The 20129-nt window shown below is 38.1% G+C and overlaps 1 protein-coding gene and 1 pseudogene across 3 annotated transcripts in view; one reads left to right on the forward strand and one right to left on the reverse strand.

Moving 5' to 3' along the window:
* PRR16 (proline rich 16) overlaps nucleotides 1-20129 on the forward strand; it is a 235542-nt gene that overhangs the window by 42858 nt on the left and 172555 nt on the right. The window lies entirely within an intron of this gene.
* LOC112815080 (ATP synthase peripheral stalk subunit b, mitochondrial pseudogene) lies at nucleotides 4785-5891 on the reverse strand (annotated as a pseudogene).

The raw sequence follows: 20129 nt of genomic DNA on the forward strand, positions 1-20129 counted from the left end.
TCCCTTTGTTTTTAAGCTGAAAACAGCAGAACTTAGAGAAGTATATACAGGATTCGAGAAATAAAAAATGTTACCTGATTTTCAAAATATATTTATGTTTACGTTAAACCTATAGATAAATAATGGGAGGAGAAATCCTGAAACTATTTTTTTTAAATAATGTTAGGTTCTCTCTTCTCTATCTGTTAAGCTACAAAAGATAATTTTCCATTCAATTTATTTTCATTTTGGTATTATTTCACCCAGGGAAGTACCATTAGGAATCTAAGGCTATTTATACTTAATATCCTCCAATTTGTAAATTCTGTGAAACTAAGTAGTTCATACATCAAAAGGTATGCTGAAACCATACTGCAAAGCATGTGGTCTATTTTCTGTCTTTTTCAAGTAATTATAAACATGGGCTTAACATTGTAGGATTGCTTAGTTTGAAAAATTCAGAAAGGACTGTTTGGATTTTAGACAGTTAGTTAGTAATCCAGAGCATAGGGAAAACATGGCACAGACTTTGATTTAGTCAACCTTGAGATGTTCCAAATTCAGGATTTCTTCCGTTTTGAAATCTCTCCAAAGCCTCTAAGGTCTTAGCCTTCTGCAGAGTGGAATCCAACATATGATGCTCTCTATCGCCATCTCTGTCTACTCTCAGGTACTGCAGTTGTACCGCAACCACATTTGCTAATAGAAAACATTACTTTTCTGGCCAAGTGGCTGTATATTGACACAAAATTAAGAGAATTTATGGAAGGCATGGAGCCGAGAGAAGTTTTGTTTTGTTTTATTATTCTACCTTTTCTAATTCTAGCCTTGTAAGTCACAACAGATAGACAGACTGGGCGTCCTAACTTTTGCCCCCTACAAGTATTCAACCTGTCTTCTTTTTTAAAACTCTGATAGGAATTCTTCTCATGGAAAACTAGTAGTTTTGATATAAGTTGGACCTTTTGAAAATAACATTTTTTTCTGTGTGTAAAAGCACCATAAATTCATTGTCAAAAGTTTAGCTAAGAGACTGAAATGTAAAGAAGAAAGTAAAATATGGTATACCTCAGAGATACTGCAGTTCCAGTTCCAGACCACCCCAATGAAGCAAGTCAAATGAATTTTTTGGTTTCCCAGTACATATAAAATTATGCTTAAACTGTATCTATTAAGTATCTGTAATCTGATCATACTAAATCTATTAAGTGTGCAGTAGTATTATGTCTAAATATACAATGTGGATACCTTAATTAAAAAATACTTTATTGCTGAAAAATGCTAACCATCATCTGAGCTGTTAGCAAGTCACAATCACTGATCACCATAACAAATATAACAATAATCAAAACATGTAAAATATTGTATTACCAACATGTGACCCAGAGGCACAAAGTAAGCACCATTGGAAAAATGGCACTTGCTGCACACAGGGTTGCCCCAAACCTTCAATCTGTAAAAAACACAAGATCTGCAAAGTGCAGTAAAGTGAAATGTAATGAAATGAGTTACGCCTTGAAACACAATTCAAGGGCAAAAACTGATGCTTTCAAGTAGAAGTCCTTGAATTCCCAAAATAGTCATTTCTTCCATGGAACCAGTCTTAACTGTTAAAGTTGTTGTTGTGGCAAAGGAAACTTGTTAGTTTTATCAGTTCTCGGATTTTGGACTTCGGTGTACTTCTTTCATGAAGTATATCTTTTCAGATTAAAGCACAGTGATATTCGTAACTATTTTGAACTTGGATATATATTATGAGAACCGATATTTTACTGTTTTTTTTATAAATGAAGAATCCAGCACAGTTAGGAAAATGTGAAACCACTTCACCCAAACATTTATTGAGCACCTACAATATACCAGATACTATTTGTAGATGCTGTGAGTAAAAGATCTCGACCTCCTTATTCTCTGAGAAGCGAGTAAAGTCATGGAATTAGGAATATGGTGAGATTATAAGCATTAATTGTTAGTTCATCCTTAATAAACTTGTTCCCAAACCACTTTTAAAAAGCAACAGAGTTATCCATAACACTTGCTATTTTGTGCCTGTGCATTAACAAAGCTAAATTTAGTACTCAAAATGTCTGCAGCTGTGGAGAAAGGATATTTTTTGTTTTGTTTTGTTTTGTTTTGTTTTTCCAGTAAATACTGCCATGTCAATTGAATAGATAGACTGGAAATAATAAATAAATTTTGAGCCTTCCTATGATTTAAAAAAATCAGTGTTAGTATCATTCTAGCTCTGAAAATGAAAGACAAAACTCTAAATTTTTAGAAAAAAATAGAATATCTTCATACCTTTGTAGTAGGTGAAGAGTTTTTAAAGAGATACAGATTAATTATGACTGTAATGGGAGAATATCAATAGATTGGGCTAAATGAAATTGAGCTACTATTTATTTAAAAACTCACAGAGAGAGAGGGGAAAACACACGCAAAGAGGAGAAATGTAATATGCATATTTGAGAAGGGACTAATTTCCAGAATATACAGCTAGTTCCAACAAATCAGTAGGAATAAAAAAGACAGCACTGTGGGGGAAAAAAAAAGCACAAATGATGTGAATGTCCATTTTACCAAAGTTTGTCTAAAAGACAAAAAAAAATGGGGTGCCTGGGTGGCTCAGTCAAAGTGTCTGCCTTTGGCTCAGTTTATGATCCCAGGATCCTGGGATGGAACCCCACATTGGGCTCCCTGCTCAGTGGAGAGTCTGCTTCTCCCAGTCCCTCTGCCCCTCCCCCTGCTCCTGCTTGCTCTCTCTCTGTCTCTCTCAAATAAATAAATAAAATCTTTAAAAAAATAAGGGAAAAAAATAAAAGACCAAAAAACATATGAAAAGCTACCCAGTTTCTTTAGCCAAAGAGAAGTGCGAATTAAACCTACTTTGTGATATTTCTAAGCATGTAGCACGATGATTAAAATGAAAAAAAACCAGGGCGCCTGGGTGGCTCAGTTGGTTAAGCGACTGCCTTCGGCTCAGGTCATGATCCTGGAGTCCCGGGATCGAGTCTCACATCAGACTCCCTGCTCAGCAGGGAGTCTGCTTCTCCCTCTGACCCTCCCCCCTCTCATGTGCTCTCTCTCTCTCATTCTCGCTCTCTCAAATAAATAAATAAAATCTTTAAAAAAAATAAATAAAATGAAAAAAACCAGACAATATGGGATGTTGGTGAGCACATGAAACAACTGGAACTCTCATATATTATTGGTAGAAGAATAAATTGGTACGACTGCTTTGAAAACTGTGTCTGGAGTCTACTAAAGCTGAACATAATATATACATTAAAATAGAGAAATTCCATTTCTAGGGATATACCAAGAGGAACTTGTTCATATATTTACTGAAAGACATGTAAAATAATGTTACAGCAGGAGTATTTAAAATAGTCCCAGAGTAGCAGGAACCCAATTACACATCAGTAATAAAATGGACAAAGGTGATGGATTCATATGATGAAATACTACATAGCAGAGAGAATGAAGTTTATGCAACAGTATGGATTATTCTTGTGAATTCATAACATTTCACTTCCTGGGTTGAACAGAAGAAGCCTGACATGAAAGATGATTCATTTATAAAAAATTGAAAAGAGATGAAATGAATCTATGGAATTAGAAATAAGAATAGGGGCACCTGGATGGCTCAGTCGGTTAAGCATCTGCCTTCGGCCCAGGTCATGATCCCAGGGTCCTGGGATTGAGCCCCACATCAGGCTCCTCACTCAGCAGGGAGCCTTTCTCTCTGCTTGTGCACATGCTCGCGCACGCTCTCTCTCTCTCTCTGACAAATAATAAAATCTTAAAGAAAAAAAAAGAAGAATGATTATTTTTTTCTGGGGAGCTAGTAAATGAGAGATGGATAAGGGGCACTTCTGGAGTGCTGTTCATAGCATTTCTTGAGCTATGTGCTGATGTCGTTAAGTGTGTTCTCTCTGAATTCCACATGCTGTGTGAGGTCTGCTGTATGTATGATACACTACAATGAAATGTAATCCTAAAGATTAAAAAAATAAATATAGGGGAAAATATTTGAAGCTATGAAATTGCTTGGGATTGACTCCTCCAAGACAAAAAGCTTAACATTTTTTTTATGAAAAAATCACTTCTGATAGTAAGAAAATGCCCACCCATCTCTACGACCCTTGGCCAGTTACTGTCCTAAATTGAGCTATAATTCCTTAATCATGCTATTATTCTGTTCTTGTATTTTTGCCTGGAAAAATCAGAAACTTCTTGCTAAATTTAAAAAACAGTGACTGTAGCTGGATATTGTTTTTTTTTTTTTCCTACCTTCGAACTTGAACTGAAATATTGGCTTTTCTTAGGTCTTGAATCTTCCAGTTCTTGGACTGGAGCCTGTTTCATTGTCACTCCTGGTTCTCAGGCCTTTGGACCAGGAATGGAACAACCCTGTTGGATTTCCTGGATCACCAACTTTCTGACCACAGATCTTGGGACTTACTGACTTCCATCACCTCCTATGCCAATCCCTTATAATCTGTCTCTTGATTTCTCTCTTTCTGTGCATCCATTTGTTCTGTTGACTAATACAGAAACCATTTTTTTTAAAGACTTTATTTAGTTTGATAGAGAGAGAGAGAGTGGCAGAGGGAGAGGGAGAAGCAGGCTCCTTGGTGAGCAGGGAGCCCGATGCGGGACTCAGTCCCAGGACCCCAGGATCATGACCTGAGCTGAAGGCAGACGCTTAACCAACTGAGCCACCCAGGCGCCCTCAGAAAGCATTTTTTAAAAGATTTGGTTTTCTCATGCTGACAGATTCTTTTTTTAATTTTTTTTTTCATTAGTCAGCCAACGAATTTTATTAACAGCAAACTGCTTATTCAAAAGTGATCATGGAACTCAAAATACAGAGCAAGAAGGATGAAAAACATCTCATTGGCCAATAGATTGTTTTAATTCTCTACATGAAACAAACTTTTCATTTTTAGGAAAGGTTAAATGTAACTTCAGTAGACATCAATACAGAAAGATTTTGTTCCATGGACTAGTTTCTTTAGTCAAATGCTTCTAGCTGTCTCCACCAGGATAGATGCATTTACAGAACTGGCTGTGCTTGAGCCTTCTTTGCAAGCAGCTTTAGATCTGCAATGCACTTGGCAATTGTCTCCTTTTCCTGCTGTGCAGAGATGCTCTGCACCACATGCTTCTCCACCCAGTTTATCATGTGCTCTTGTTCCTTTCGGCGCATCATGTTCTGCACAGAGATGTGATAGTCCAGGCGATTCTTCACCTCCTTGTATACTCTGTGCAGCCGTTCCCAGTAAGTAAGTTCCAGTGCCATAGCAATGTTATTCCTCTGGACATCAAAAAGGTAATGGCACTTGTGAACCAGGGCCTGCTGTGACTTCTCCATATCAATTGCATCCTGGATTTGTTTGATGGAAGCCTGCTTCACCTCTTCTAGTTGGGCAATTTTTTGCTCATTGAGTTTATCAGCAAATTCTCCAATAGAGGCACCATATTTTTTAACTACATAGATAAGCAACCCTATTGTTGTTATGGCAGAGAAGGTCTCTGCAGTAATCACATATATGTCTTTGGACAGAAAATATAGGATAAGTCCGGTTCCAAGCACACAGGGTCCTGTTACGCCAGTTTTGGGATAAAGGAACTGGAAGAATTCTTCGGGGATCAGCCCCAAACGAACTTTTCCTCCATGTTCAGGAAGAGGTGGTACAGGGGCAAGACTTGGCTGCCCTGTGTGGAAGATCCTTGTTGCCTGCAATACCCCTGGACCAAGGAGAGCTGTGTTCTTCAGACAGGGGGCCGCTGCGGCGGCCGCAGAAAAAAACACCCAGGACAGCATGGTCAACCAGGGTCTGGACAGCAGGCTCTGCGTCCCAGTGACCTGGGCAAGAGTCTCTGTCAGGGGCGGGAGCAAGATGGTCGCTCACCCTTTTTTTAATTTTTTTTAAGCATGGATGAATTCCAGGAAATGGTTCAGAATGGGTGAATAATTTCATGTCTTTGCGGGGTCACACTAATATGATTCATGTATAACTATATGTACAGCAATGTGTACGGACAAGAGCAATATGTGTTCCAAGAATGTACTTTGAAATTTTAACAAAGAAATCCAAACCGGCACATTTTTATATTTTCATCTCAAATGTCCTGTTTAAAGCCCTGCAGTGTTCATATGGAGAAGGGAGTAGCATATGAAATCTCAGTAAGCAAAGGCTGTAAACTCTGAAAAATGTAGAAGCTGGAGAGGCACTGTTTTATTGAGCACTAGAGGATAACTTTGGCCCAACCATCCTCCTCACGGACAGTAACTCGGTTAGCACGTGAGTTCAGTTTTGGGGAAATACAATAAGAGCAAAGAAATAACACCAATTCAAGCTAATTGTTATTTGTGTGGGTTTCTTCTTTTTTGAAACACTGACATCCTCCTGAGATTTTGGGGAAACACCATTTCATGATCATTGCTTCCTGGGATTTTTGCAAATCTTGCACACGTCAGTGCAACATTAAAGAACACACAGATGTTTGCTTTTGTTAGGTAATGTTTGCTGTGCCTTCTGCCTCTGTTAACAATACTGAACTTCTCTTACGCGAGGCAAAGAAGGACACAGAAGGGGGAACGGCGGGTCATAAAGTGCAAAGTATCAGCTCTCATTTACTGACTAATGACCATGTGGCAGGCACAATGCTGAGAGCTGTATTTCTATTCTTCTTCTTTAATTTTCCAGCAATCAGAGATAGAGATGCTGTTATTATACTGATTCTTATAAATGTAGAAACTTCACGAGTTACTAACTTACAGAAGTTCCCACTATTGGAAAGTGGCTGGGATGTAACTTAAACCCAGCTCTTTTGGAATCTGGAGACCAAACTCTTTTTTATTTTTAAAGATTTATTTATTTATTTATTTATTTGAGGGCGGGAGAGGGGCAGAGGCAGAGAGAGAGAGAATCTCAAGAGGACTCCCCACTGAGCACAGGGTCCCACGTGGGACTCAGTCTTACAACCCTGAGATCATGACCTGAGCTGAAAGCAGACGCTTAACCAACTGAGCCACTCGGGCGCCCCTGGAGACCAGACTCTCCATTGGTAGGCTAATTTGTAAATAAAGAAGAGAAGAATAAGGGGAAAGAGGGAAGACAGGATAAGAAGAGAATGAGAAACTTAATTGTAAAATATTTCATTATAAAAGATAGGTCTTCCATTATAAAATCTTTGGTAAAATCACAGATAATTCGAAAGTGAAAAGTCAGCTAGACATCCGCACCCAAGGAACTTCTTATATTGCCTGCCAGTTTTTATGCTGTGCGTCCATTTGTTTGTTCATGGTGCCGTGATATATGTACTTTAGTTATCTTATTTTCTCACTAAACATTATGCTTTCAGTATTTTCTGAGGTGCTGTAAATCCTTGTGAACAATTTAATGTTGTATAATACCACATTAAGAAAATGAGCCATAATTTAATTAACTGTATTTCCACCTGGGGACATTTGGTTTTTTGCTATGATATATAATACAAATATGAACATCAGTATTCATAGACCTTTTTCCCAATTTGGGATTTATCACTTACCTCTGAATTTCCATTTTGTAGGAAGTTTTTAAATAGTTGGTTCTCGACAGAATATTTATTTTAGAGATGGTGTATTATAGTAAGCCTTTTCAGCCTGATGTTGTAACTTTCCTTGCGATAAATTGTGTATCATTTTTTAATTTAAGTGTAATTGATGTACAACATTATATTAGCTTCAAGCGTACAACAGAATGATTCCATATTTGTGTATATTGCTAACTGATCACCGCAGTAAGTCTAATTAACATCCATCACCATATAGAGTTGAAGGATTTTTTTCTTGTGATGAGAACTTTTAGGATCTACTCTCTTGGCAACTTATAAATATGCAATACAGTATTATTAACTATTACCACTATGAGGTATAGCATTGATTTTTTTAAGATAAAGCACCTCAATGTTATTTTTCATAAAATCTTAGAATACTGATGAGCTTCTTTTCTACAACTACAATACCTGTTTTGTTTTGTTTTTAATTCTTTTTTGGCCTTCCCAAGTAAACCTTTTAGCAATACAGATCAGAAATATGCAAATGGAGATTTACTTTTTCCACATAGTTAGCCTGTGTTCATCAACTTTTCTTAAGATTTATTTGTTTGACAGAGCGAGCACAAGCGGAGCGATCAGCAGAGGGAGAGGGAGAAGCAGACTCCCCTCGGAGCAGGGAGCCCAATGCAGGACTTGATCCCAGGATCCTGAGATCATCTTTAACCAGCTGAGCCACCCAGGTGTCCCTGTTCATCACCTTTTTATTTCAAGTCATCCCTTATCACCTTCAGGCTACGTAGGCTTCCATGATAGTATTTATTCCTTTAAATCCCAAGCTGGGCCTGGTTGTTAAAATCATTTATTGACATCAGTCCTTCTGAGTCCAGAGAGATTGCCACTGCTTTATTTGGAGAGGTGGAGGGTGGGGAGGAGGTGCCTTATACCTCTTTAAACCAAGAGACAGGGCTTCAACTTTCTTGGGAAAAAGACTGTTCACTGAAATTGTGTCTTAGCCGATGAAATTCTGGTCATAGCATGGCTTGCTGAATTTGCATGTGTTTTGTCAAAATTAATAAATTGTACATGAGGGATGCCTGGGTGGCTCAGATGGTTAAGCATCTGCCTTCGGCTCAGGTCGTGTTCCCAGGGTCCTGGGATCGAGTCCCGCATCGGGCTCCCTGCTCCGCAGGAAGCTGGCTTCTCCCTCTGCCTCTCTCTCTCTGACTCTCATGAATAAATAAATAAAACATTAAAATAATAATAATAAAAAAATAAATAAATTCTACATGAAATATTGGAAGAGGATTATTTTTCTACTTTTATGTCTTTGTTTTAAATTGTAGGCAGCCCTTGAATTTGAATATGATTAATGTCAGTAAGTAATTTAAAGGTTTAACGTGCTGACCTACTCCAACTGCAGATCATCACATACAATGAGTATTATGTAATTGGCTGCACACAACAGTAGTGTGAGACAAAGAACCTGCTTAAAATATCTTGAATACCATTAAAAGAAGATGTAAATATCATTAATAATTGTGTGTATACCTGGACCTATGAAGTGCTTTTATTTTTAATCAATTCTCATAGCAACCTCAGGAGCTAGAGACCACTTTTAGCCTTGTTTTATGGATGGGAAAACTGAAGCATATATGAAAAGGTAAATAATGGTCCACAGGGGAGATGGACTTACTTTGACTTGAGGAGTAGGTTATTTGGCAGATTAGAGGGAGATCTTCCAGGTGGCGTGTTCTGGGAAGGCTGATAGAATATCTGTGGACGTGCTTATTGGTGGGTAACTGGGCAGAGAAGGGCTTAAGATGAACCATGGGTTTAATGACAGGTGGGAGGGAATTCTAAGAATGAAAACCGAGTAAACGAAAGTTGCTTTCAGAGTGGTATTTTTATGAGTCACGTAATTTTAATGGAATCAAGGGTTTATAGAGATAAACTTAAATTCAGAGAAATCCATCAGGACCTCATTGTGAGACGGCATGGGATAGAGGTGTCTAGGGTTCACAGTATTGTGCATTTTCTGCCAAAGAGCATTCACAGTCCATTTAAAATGAAAAGAAGTTTTAAAACAACAATAACAGGGGCGCCTGTTTGGTTCAGTCGGTTAGGCCTATGACTCTTGCTTTCAGCTCAGGTCATGATCTCAGGGTCCTTGGATCGAGCCCTGTGTCAGGCTCTGCACTCAGCACAGAGTCTGCTTGAGATTCTCTCTCCCTCTCCCTTTGCTTCTCCCCCTACCCCTCACTCATGCACTGTCTTTCTAAAATAAATAAATTTAAAAAAAACCCAACAATAATAAAACTATGCTCTTCAAACCTTGTTGGAGAAACATAATTAAAAACATAGGGAAAGATTATGGAGGGCTTTAAAAAACAATCTGGAATCTTCTATCAGTTAAAGAATTTTGTATTTTCTGAATGATTTTCTTTTTTCTTCCATAATGGAATAATTTTTGTAGGAATGTGAAATTCAGAATGATTATTTGCAGATAGTCTTTCAATAAAAATTTTTTAAAAATTGCCCAAAGAGTATGAGGTATCAGACTGCCTTAAATCTAGTTGCAAATTGATAGTCCAAAGACAAGGCAGCCTGCCAAGTCTATTTTGATTATTCATTGCTGCATAACAAATCATTCCAAAACTTGGTGGCTTCAGACAGCACTGATCATCTCTTATCTGTCATGGTTTCAGTAGGTCTCAGCTAGAAGAATCAAACGCTGGAGACTGGGCATATCTTCTCATTCATTCACAGGCCTGGTGGAGGGGCTTGCTATGGCTACTGGTTGGTAGGCCCACATGGGGCCTCTTCATGTAGCCTGGGATTCCTCACAACATATAGTGGCTGGGTTCCAGGAGCGAGTGTCTCAAGATAGAAGGTGAACCAGTCTGAGGTCATTTGCTTTTTTATTATCTAGCCTCAGAAGTCACACAGCCCTGCTTCTTCTGCATATTATTGATTGAGGCAGGTGTAAAGGTCCACCCAGATTTTAGGAGGAGGGAACATAGACCTCACCTCATTTCAGTGGAGGACTGCCATCACATTTTAATCGAAAGTGTATGGGAAGGGGTGTGTGTGTGTGTGTGTGTGTGTGTGTGTGTGTGTGTGTGTGTGTGTGTGTGTGTCTGTCTGCCATTGCAGAAAATGCAATCTGCCATTCCATCTGAGGGTTCTAAAAATTGCCAGAGCCTGCCTGGCAAACGAGGTAGGAAGCAATGAGTCACATTCACATTTGTCTCCTGGAAGTATTTTATGAAAATGGCAAGGGTTAGGGCAACTCATAAGGGGAGACTTTATTCTGTCTCTTTTTAGCGTCTGCATTTTGGTGAGTATTTGTACTGAGAAACTGGAAATTTTCTTTGTGGACTTTTACTGGAAACAGATCTAAAAATAAAACAACGGGGTCCAGGATAGAATAACTGTGTCAAGAATGGCGTTACAGCTGTTTCTAAATCTCATGAGATTTGGTCATGCTGTTCTGCCAAGGCTAAGATGAGTTGCCTGGCACAAAGAAAACCCTGGATGTTGGTAGATGCTTCGGAATTCTGTTGTTTGTTGTTTGAATGGAAACCGCCTCCTCAGTGCTGGGCACCCTGACCCTAGGCTCTCCACTGGTTGCCAGCATTTCGCCACATTCTCAGACACACTGCCACAGAAGTTGGAATCACATCGGCATCTGGCCCAGAAGCTCCCAGGTATGCTTAGGGATTCGTTGGAAATTTCAGAGGTTGTCTTGACTCTTTTTTGTTGGCCCGGTGTAACACATCCAGTATCTGTTGTAAGTCAAGCATTGTTTGCTACAACACAAGTGCCAAGATATACAAGGTCTTCCCTGTTGAGGAACATATCTAAAGGAAAAGGCATGCAAAGAGGCCATCTCACTACAGGATGTGAAGTGCCCTGACCCAAGGTCAGAGACAGGGAGGTCTTCTAGGCAGAGGGAAAAGCACTTGAATAGAGACACAATGCCCCAAGGAACTTATTAGAAATTATAGGACAAAGTGGGGTGTGATGGAAGTTGAGGCTAGCGGAAGTAAGTAGCATCCAGGCCATAGAGAAAGACTTTATTCTTGAGGGGCATTGCCTGAACTACACACGAACAACGCCTTCACTTTTTTGAGTTCTGATTTAGAGTGTGCCTCTCAAGAGGACTCCCTGCTGAGCATAGACAGGAAGGATCTTTGAGGTCATGAAGTAGTCGTATAATTCTAATTAAACACAGGGTAGTAATTTGGGCTGTGAAACGTGTCATCGTTGATTAATAGACAGAAAAGTTAATTGCTAAAATTTTTTCTTACTCTTATTCTTGAATTTTAAAAAGTATTTTATGAACGCTATTTGGGATTTGCTTTACTACATTGATATTGCTTTTCTGTTCAACATGCAGTGTCTAATTTGATGCCTAAGCAATTTTTTTTTAGACAGGCACGGAATAAATTATCTGCATTTTATAACAGAGTAAAATGTGTTTTGGATGAGTCATGAATAGCCCATGATCAAAATTTAGCAATTTATACAACCAGGAGTAATAGTTCTGACTTCAAATCACATGTTTAAAAGAAGGTAGTTTCTTCCAAAGTAGCAGCCATCTATGTTCATTAAGAACCTACTTTTCAGGGGAGCCTGAGTGGCTTAGTTGGGTAAGTGTCTGCCTTCAGCTCAGGTCATGATCCCGGGGTCCTGGGAGGAGCCCAACATCAGGCTCCCTGCTCAGTGGGGAGCCTGCTTCTCCCTCTGCCCCCCACCCCACTCGTGCTGTCTCTCTCTCTTGCTCTTCCTCTCTCAAATAAATAAATACAATCTAAAAAAAAAAAAAAAGATCCTACTTTTTAGAAGGTCCTCTGAAAGCTACTTTCATGTTATCTTATTTAATCTCTCCAGTGATCCCGTGAGATAGGTAGTATGGTAGAGAAACTAAGATTCAGAAACCCGAGGTCATTTTCCATCATTCTCAGGACAGAGTGGGGCTGATACATGTCTCATTGGAATCCAAGTCCCTAGACTTCGCCTCTCACCAGATTGGCCCCCCTCTTGTCCTCAGTCTCTCAAAAGTATTCTGTAAAATAAAACAGCAATGTATTTTACCCTTCCCCCATGGGAAATGAAAGGTTCAATTGTTAAAACAGTTTAAAAATCAATGGACTTTAAAATGCTAAATAAGAACAAGACAGACATGTCAATTTTACTTCTGGGCTTGAGGAAAATACATTTTCTTCTTGAAGTGAGCCTAATTTTTTACTAGTCAAATTTTAAGTCACTAAAATGAGCAGCGTACATCACTACACAATAGTGTAAGAAAATTTTGCTGATTTGAGAGAATGAGGGAAGATGGTTTTTCTATTTGGTTATAAATAAAGCCTAATTTGTGTTTGTCTCCCGTAATGTTTACATTCCATTAAGAATGTCAGCTACAGTATTCAATGCATCAAGGTAGTATTTCCAGCTGAGCTTATGTGTTTCAGGGACTTGTTAACACTTTACCTTCTGTTCTGGGATCCCTATTATCTTGGAGTTTACTCTCTGTGTAGAGAAATAAAATACAAAAATAGATTTTAAATTGATGTGTGCAAATCACTGTAAATGTAATATGTGTAACAACTCTCAATCTGGGATTAAGATAGCCATCCTTCATTCTCCCCTTCTTCATTCTTTTTAAAAAATCATAGGAGAAAAGTCCCAGTAAACTTCCTTGATTAGAATCTTGACTCTGCCATGTTCTAGCAATGTGACCTTAAATTACTTAGCCTCTCTGGGCTTCAGTTTTATCTTCAGCAAAATAGGGATAATAATAAGAAAACCCACTTTATATGGTTATTATAAGGATTAAATGAGTAAGCTTTTATTTTAATAAAGAATAAAAATTAAGATCATTAGCCTGATTTTTAAGGCTTTTTTACTATCTAATTTAAAGATACTTTATGAAATGTATCATCTGCCTTAAAAAAAAAAATCTGTGTTCCATTTAACCTGGAACAAGGCTAATTTTCTGAGTGTTTCTTCCTGGCTGCTACTTGAACACCTTTGCAAAAGCCACTGTCTTTAACAAGAACTTCTACCTACTTTCCCCTTATTAGAATCTAATAGCATTTGATGTAACCTAGCCCAGCCCAAGGATAGTACTCATAAATTCTCAAGGTATAGAAATGTCCAACCCAATGCAGGCTTTGTTGCCATTTCCCACAGGCTTAATCTGAGTGTGGATTTAGGGCAGCGATCTTTAGACTAACTTGTCGAAAGGCCACAACCCAAAAGGGATTGGCTCAGAATTTGCCTGCCAAGAAAGTAGCTTAGAACTGAGAACAGTTTTGCCTTCTTTTTCTATTGAAAATCATTTCTGCGATTCACAGTTGATTTATTTAAATTTTTTTTTGTCTAGAATCCTCAGGTAGTATTTTTAAAACATTTCACAGAGATATGATTGGCATACAGAAAGGCACACATATTTAATATATACAACTTGTTGAGTTTGGAGATACATACATACCTGTGAGACCATCCAAAGTCAATGCCATAAACATATTTGTCTCCTCCAGAAGTTTTCTCCTGCCCTCTTCTTATATTATTTTTTAAAAGTTTTTATTTATTTGAGAGAGAGCGAGTGAGAGAGAGAGCGTGCAAGGAGGGGGAGGTACAGAGGGAGAGGGAGAAGCAGACTCCCCCCTGAGCGGAGAGTCCAACACAGGACTCGATCCTAGGACTCTGGGATTGTGACCTGAGCCAAAGGCAGATGGTTAACCGACTGAGCCACCCAGGCTTCCCTTACATTATTGTTTTTTTGTGAGAAGAACGCTCTATATAATATATACACTTTCAGCAAATTTTTACGGGATACCTCCACTCCCAGTGCCCATTTCAGCTTGTGTTTTTTTCCCATTTAAGACCTGATTTACAAAAACCTCTGTAAGAAGATGTTTCCCTCTCAACAGAAGATAAACAAAAAATAAATGACAATATCAAATGTTCCATCACCAAGACCTCATTTCCCAACCTTGTCTCTGCTCAATCCCTCCAGATGCAGCTCGGATTCTTGATTCCTTCTCTTTCACTCTCTGCCTCTGAGAGTCCATGGGGATTCCATGCTCATCTTGCTGCACCCTTGTGGTCTTTCTGTGTCTAGAAGCCATTTGTGCACTTGACTTGTCTCCGTAAGAAATAGCCACTGGAGAGGGCTTTGCCTTGTCTACCTGTTTTCCACAGTAATTTGTCAGCACCAGTTTCTTTCTTTTTTTTTTTTTTTTTAAGATTTTGTGTATTTATTAGAGAGAGAGAGACAGCAAGAGCAGGAGGGGCAGAAGGAGAGGGAGAGAGAGAGACTCTCAAGCAGACTCCACACTGAGCACAGAGCCTGATGTGGGGCTCGATCCCAGAACCCTGAGATCATGACCTGAGCTAAAACCAAGAGTCAGGCACTGAACTGACTGCACCACCCAGGCGCCCCTGTCAGTACAAGTTTCTTACTAAAGATTTTATTTTATACTTATTCTGTAAGTATTTATAATATTTTTATGTTCATTTTGTAGTGACTGATTGCATGTTAAAGTTTTAGAAAATGTTACTTTCTTCAGAAAGCTGCCCACTTGAGAAAGGTAGCTACGTACCTAGAATTCTTAGCAGCTAAGATTGGTGCTGGAACTGTTTCTGGGGGACTTTGAGGTCAGACAGACCCAGGTTTCTATCACTGTGAGGTTGCTTCTAGATGCGTGACCTCCCAGAGTTCCAATTTCTATAGTAGTGAAATGGAGAAGGAAAAATTTGTAAATGGTTTAGTGAAAGTTGAAGGACGCCTTGATGCTGAACTCAAGTGCCTGGGTCATCATGAGCATTCAATAAAGATGAGGCATTATTCTTACTACTGTGAATAAATATGAGTATATGTAAGTGTATATTCATGATTATTCATCACTGTTCTGATATGTTGTAGTGCACCATGAAGAAAGCTTCTCTGATCTTCATCTTTTACCTATTTTGTATTCTTTAGATTTAATCTAACAGTATTCCCAACTGTTCTCAATAATAGTATTGTAGGTTTTCTTTTTATGTCACGTCCTTGATTTGGAGAGAATATATACATGTATCCCACAATATTCCCCTTCCTTCACCTGTCACAATCTTTGTATTAAAGACTATATAAATATTTTATAAATATATACAACCCTGGCTTGATTTAAAACAAATGGGCAGTATATCCCCATTTTACTGTGTTCTTAGAACTCTGTGCACATTATAAATTATCTGCACATTATATAATAAAAAAAAGTTGATTTTTATCTAGTTAATTTAATAAATACAATAACTGTTTTGGGGGGTTCAATCAAATACTTTATGTATTCATTTGTTTTCTTTGTTTTTTGAATTACTGTATAATACCTTCCTTTTGTACCATAATCACATGGATGGTCTAAGTGCCTTGGGTATATAAGTTGTGTTGGTTGCTTTCAATTTTCAGAATTATAAAAAATTGCCATATAATATCAGGGTGAAAGTAATTTTAAAATAGTAAACTCATAGAGATTAATAGTCTTGTAAATATAATTGCATAGAAACATTTGGAAATTTTTAACTTGAATCTTTAAAAGAAGAAATAAAGTGTGAGTTTTAGAATGGTGTATTTCCTAAGATACAGTAAAACAGCTTTGCAAGAGTAGCTTGTGTTTCCATTTGACGTGTAAAAGAGAAAAACCCTAGGATTGCTATCCTAGTCTTGCTTTGTTATGCAGTACCATAGTGTAAATCTTTATATGGTATTTTGGACATCTATCACTTTCATCATCAAAGTGTCTGAGAAGACAAACTAGCATCATCAAGGCATTATACTGTGTTACAGTTTTGTCATACATAATGATGATGTCATACTCCTCTTCCATAAATTTTGGTAACACACTTACCTTGGTTGAAGTTTATATGCTGCTTCTCCAAAACTCTCTTTCAAACGTAAATTTCAGATGAAAATAGTCTACTTATTAATGTGAAAAATATATTTGTAGGTCTGGGGAATGAAATGCAGAATAACTCTTGGAGCAGTGTTCTCTGCAGTGAATGCTTAGTAAATATTCTTGAGTGAACTGACAGTTGATGCGGCCAAGTTGTAAAATGCTATATTCAGGACCAGCCAATTTGTTTTTGTTTTGTTTGATACATATTGCATCAACTGATATATTACATTTATATGAAGTGTATGAAGCAGAATAAAGAAGAATTTTTTTTGTCATGTTAAAAAGACAGGCTTTTTTGGTGAATGATGAAACCATAATCTTTTGCAGTGTTTTATTTCAAAAGCAATTTGACATAAAACTATTCTACGCATTATTTCCTTTCTTTTTCTTTGCTGCGCACAGTCTGCATGATTCATCCTTAGAGGAACATAATTTATTTTCTGTATCTTGGCTAATAATTAATTTTAGATATTCATAATAATGGTTATTACTTTATAGGACACATGAAAATATTTTGTTAAGGACTTTCTCTGGTTGAGATCCCCATCTCAGGGCTAAAGATTGGCAGCTATTGTGAAAATTTAGGAGGTTTCTCATCACAGTTAAGAATGGCTTTGTTCTCAAGTGTCAACAATTACTTGGCTTTGCTTCCTTCGAACTGGCCATTGAAATATAGAAAAGTCAGGGCACCTGGGTGGCTTAGTAGGTTAGGCGTCTGACTTTTGATTTTGGCCCCGGTCATGATTTCAGGGTCCTGGGATCGAGCCCTGCCTCACACCCTGTGTCAGACTCCATGCTTGGGATTCTCTCTCTTCCCTCTGCCCCCCTCCATGTCTCTCTCTCACTTTGTCTCTATTTCCATCTCTCTCTCTAAAATAAATAAATCTTAAATAAAATAAAAACAAAAGGAAGACTCTATCATTGATTTGAGAAGCTAGCTATATTTTTTCCTTATCATATTAAAATAAATACAGAACTATGAAATTTAAGTTTTTTTCATTTATCGCCTGAAGTCACTTTATTAACCACCAATGTGATGCTCTTAGGAAACACTGTCCACCATTCCACCTTCTTTACCGAAGACACGTATTATTGGCTCAAGGTATTTAGTCAAGTGAACATCCAGAGCTATGTTACATAATTTCAAAATTTAGAAAATGCTTTGAGGATCTAATCAGAAGGAAAGATCCTTTTATTCCCTTAGATTTGTGAGTATAGAAATTTCAGATATCAGTAAATTATATTTACTGATTTACTCTTCAGAACCTGTAAATAGTGGTGCTTGGTTCAGTCGTTTCAAGAAGGTCTTTGAAGCAGCACAACATACCCAGGATTTATTAGCAACTTTGTTCAGGTAACCAGTTGTGAAATGTGTATCTTAGCTTATTCACTTTTCAAACACAGACATCTCTTTTCACCTTTAAACAAAAAGTGAAAAGTTCTCAGTGTTTTTTTTTTAACATACTATATTCCAGATGCAGTGATGTCATGTGACATGTGATCATTATTTGTGTCTTATTAGCCCTGAAAGGAAAAAACTAAAACTTCTTATTCTTTTCACTTTTTGAGATAGATCTGTAGTTTCTTTAAGATATCTTATTATGTAGCCATCAAAAAAAATAGAATCTTGCCATTTGCAATGAAGTGAATGGAACTAGAGGGTATTATGCTGAGCGAAATAAGTCAATCAGAGAAAGACAATATCATATGATCTCACTGATACAAGGCATTTGAGAAACAAGACAGAGGATCATGGGGGAAGAGAAGAAAAAATGAAACAAGATGAAACCAGAGAGGGAGACAAACCATAAGAGACTCTTGATCTCAAGAAACAAAAAGGGTTGCTGGAGTGGAGGGGGGGGTAGGAGGGCTGAGGGGGCTGGGGGATGGACATTGGGGAGGGTACGTGCTATGGTGAGCACTGTGAATTGTGTAAGACTGATGAATCACAGACCTGTACCCCTGAAATAAGTAGTACATTATATGTTAATTAAAAAAAGATATCTTATCCTACAAAGGAATATTAGTTGGGGATTTACAGAGTTTTGTCAGCTTGGGTGAGCTGGGGACAAGAGCTATGCTGGGACTGTGGATGCTGCTGGAGAGAGACCCTTGCTCTGTGCTTCCTCAGAGTTTCTTACCATGCTCACTGTCTGTCTTAGTTTCAAAGTCCCTTTTATTTTTATTTTTTTAAAGATTTTATTTATTTATTTGTCAGAGAGAGACAGCACAAGCAGGGGGAGCAGCAAGCAGAGGGAGAAGCAGGTTCCCCACTGAGCAGGGAGCCGATGCGGAACTTGATCCCAAAACCCTGGGATCATGACCTGAGCTGAAGGCAGACGCTTAACTGATTGAGCCACCCAGGTGTCGTCCCTCAAAGTCCCTTTTAATAGCCTGCTTCACAGAGATAGCAATTTTTACCCATGCTTCCCACTTCTCAAGGTACGTTAAAGATTTTCGCTAAGCTCTTTCAATCATACCAGCAGGGAATTTTATTGTGATGCTTGTTTTGTTTTCTTCTATTTGTCTTGTTTTCCTGAAGTTTATTACCCATATATGTATTTTTTCTTATATTCTTGGAAATTCACTTTATAGGAAACAAGGAAAAAAATTTTTTTAAGGTTTTATTTATTTATTTTAGAGAGCGAGCGAGAGAGAGAAGAGCGTGTGCCCAAGGGGGGGGAGGGGCAGAGGGAGAGAGAGAATCCCAAGTGGACTCTGTGCTGAGTGTGGAGCCCCCTACCTGGGGCTTGAGCTCATGACCCTGAGATCATGACCTGAGCCAAAATCAAGAGTCAGAGGCTTAACCTACTGAGCCACCCTGGTGCCTCAGAAAATCTTTTAAATTTGACACATCCTCAGCCATTCTGATCCTTTCCTAATCCCTCTTCCCGCGAAAATAAAAAAATAAATAAACAGTAACAAACCTTATTCTTGGAGACCTACTTTGTAATGTCTTTCAATCACTCATTCTTTTCCTTCAACTGATCCTTCAAGTAGGTAGCACATCTTGGAGCTGTTCTATAGCTGTGTCACTGACCTGCAGGCCTGTTTTGGTTGGAGCCCTTCCCATATGTTTCCTTGAAATATGTCCAGTGGTTTCACTTTGAACCTAAATGGTTAAGAAGTAACGACTAGAGGCTTTTGGAAGGGCAAGGATGGAGGAAGACTTAACCTTCCCTCTGTAATCATTGTTACCTTACCCTCAACCCCTGGGAAGGAACCTATGCTTTAATTAAAAATAGGGTTTTCAGTATGCAAAACAGATTTCTTAGACTAGGTCCCTGACAGGGCTTTCCAATTAGATTCTGCCTCAGAGCCCTTCTCATGCAGAAATGTTGAAACCAGCACCCATATTCAGAACTGATGATGATTACATTAGCATTCAAAATAGGGGGCAGAAGTGAAGACTAGTTAATGGGTAAAACTGTCCAACAGGTGGGAAAAACAAAACAAAATCAAAACTGTAGACTTGTCTTCAAGGTGAAGGTTTGTTTACTGCTGAATAGTTCAAATTTTATAAGCACATTAGTAGTTAGAAAAAAAATGGCTGGCATACTAATTCATGATTTTATATACTGAAAAAAAAAGCATTTTAAGTTATTAATTATAGGAATGTTTCTGTTAGGCCAGATTTTACTAACCTATTTTCAA

This window comes from Callorhinus ursinus, unplaced genomic scaffold, assembly GCF_003265705.2.
Source record: "Callorhinus ursinus isolate GAN/ISIS: 27379988/994484 unplaced genomic scaffold, GSC_fseal_2.0 scaffold30, whole genome shotgun sequence".
Classification (NCBI taxonomy): Eukaryota; Metazoa; Chordata; class Mammalia; order Carnivora; family Otariidae; genus Callorhinus; species Callorhinus ursinus.